Raw genomic sequence first — 2,429 nt, 5'->3', positions numbered from 1 at the left:
ACGTTACCGGCTGATGCCGTTGGAATTGATTGTTAAAATATATTTTTTTACATCTTTTATTATTAAGCTTTGTACTTAAACGTAGTTTTCTTTCGACTCTTGTATTTCTCAAAGTTTGAGACCGATATTTTATGTATAAAAAAAGTTCGAGCGTTCAACAAATCTTGAGGTTCAGAAAAAAGATGAAATAATTGTCAGTGAAGTTTCTACCAAAATGCAGTACCTAAACGTACTTTATTGCACTCTAATACGTTTCCCAAAGTTTCAGCTCGATATTTTATTTACAAAAAAGTTCTCAGGTTCAAAAAAACATTCAGTGAACTGAAAAACTGTGGTCGGTAATATAGGTATGCCGCGCTAATGACGCCCTAGCAGACGACAGCTTTTATTCCATTGTAGGATAAAGTTTCGCCAAATAGCATGTAAACTTTAACAGCGGGAAATTTTACATGCAACAAAATTTAACTTCAGTTTTTTCTGTGTTATTACTTAATATACTTACCAATAAATAGGAAGAAAACCGCAGATGTAACTAGGAAACTAACGAGAATGAACTTCATTTTTTATTGATGTGAAGAAATCTTAAAATTCGGCAAGAATTTTGTGGAAACAGGAGACCGAAGAAATTTTTTATGCTAATTGCTGTTATATGTACTCGTGGTTATTCAAATTTCTAATTTAAAAAACATAAAACATTTGAGATACAGTAATTACGAAAAACATATAGCTTTTATTATACCTACTAAATTTATAATCTCTGATGTGTGGTTAAAAAAAGCATGCTCTCGTTTCCAGTAATTTACAAGTAATTTATCTTATCTCTTCTTATTGGTATTGAAAGATAATTTCGGAACATATAGCCGCTTCGTAAATTGAAACCAGTTACGGTTGTTGATATATCTTTTCGATACTACCAGATACATGTTATATTTTGTATTTTGTAATATTTCATATTACATAACGGTCATCTTAAGCCCAAAAATTATGTAGTCAATACAGTGGGAGAAATTCGTGTGATTTTTTTTTAATTCGATTGTTTCCTCAATTTCGCTTTTCGCTTCGAGTCTGCATAAAAAAGGCAACTCATACACGTTAAAAAAAGCTGAGCTGTGACAGGAATATTATTCCCCATTGTAGCTAAACATTTAGCTGAAAACGAACGAAGGAATTAAAAAAGATCCCTATATCAGCGAAAATGAATATCCTTGACCATTTTCCATATACCAGGGATATCGTCTAGTCAAACCCCTGATAAGTATAGCTATAATAGGGATATTAAGAATAGGTGTCTGAAGGAATTATTGGAAGAGCGCCGATGCATTGTGGGAGCAGCGAAATAAAATGGCGACGGTCTAAGCGAGAGCAGTGACAGTTCAGATTTACTTTGGTTAATTAAACGCTTTTTACCACTTGAAATGTGCGCGAATGTTAATATTGAATTGAGTTTATGATGCTGTAATAATAATTTACCATTGTTTCGATTGTAGGCGATAACTATATTGAAATATCAAGAAACGCGATAAAAACAACAAACTTGACCTCCAAATACATTATACGGTTTTCAGGGAAATTCATTTTCGCGATACGAGACAAAAGATTGGCTACTATAAGTTAAAATATTTCTATAACAACTAAATTTTTTTTCTGATCTAAAGATAATAAAATTACATATAATCTGTCGAAAATAATAAACTCTCCAACTTAACAATTTTGTTCAAATTACTGATTTACGAGAACAGTTTACATAAAGTAAACAAATCTTTAACTCTTCTAACTAAACGTTTTACCTAATCTAAGCGGACACTTTCTTTGAGTTTAATATATTCTCGATTCACTCGTTCGCCTCAAGAATTTTTTTCCGTGTAACCAATTTGAAATAAGACCTAAATTTTATGATAATTTGAAAAAATTTTTACTTTCATATAAAAGGATTCTATAAAAGAATTGTGTGTTTTTTACAAATACAACTTTTTCGTGTATAACATTTTTCGTTGAAGTCACCATTTTCCGTAAAATGTTATACACGAAAAAGTTGAATTTGTAAAAAACACACAATTCTTTTATAGAATCCTTTTATGTAAAACATGTTTTCATGCAGTTAATAGCTTAAAAGTGATAATAGTTTTTTTTCGATGAAAATAAAAACTTGTTTGTAGTTTTTCTTCATTCTGAAGAAAAGTGTTGACATTTGATTAGGATAGTCTAAATTTATACCTAAAAGATTTCGACTTTCGGTCGAATTTCTAGTTCATGGTGCAAAGAAAAAAAGCCTATTCATAGCTGCACTGTAAGAAATACGTTTTAAAATTGCACTTCAAAGTGTAAATTTATACATATAAAATTTCACTTTAGATGCATTAAAATTACAGCTTAGAAAGCAAAGGGGGAGGGTCGGTAAGGCCGGTTTTTGGCATAATTTATTTTTGGAC

The sequence above is a fragment of the Belonocnema kinseyi genome, chromosome 8 (assembly GCF_010883055.1).
Source record: "Belonocnema kinseyi isolate 2016_QV_RU_SX_M_011 chromosome 8, B_treatae_v1, whole genome shotgun sequence".
NCBI classification, from domain to species: domain Eukaryota; kingdom Metazoa; phylum Arthropoda; class Insecta; order Hymenoptera; family Cynipidae; genus Belonocnema; species Belonocnema kinseyi.
The sequence above is the reverse complement of the archived record's forward strand: the minus strand, read 5'-3'. Positions refer to the sequence as shown.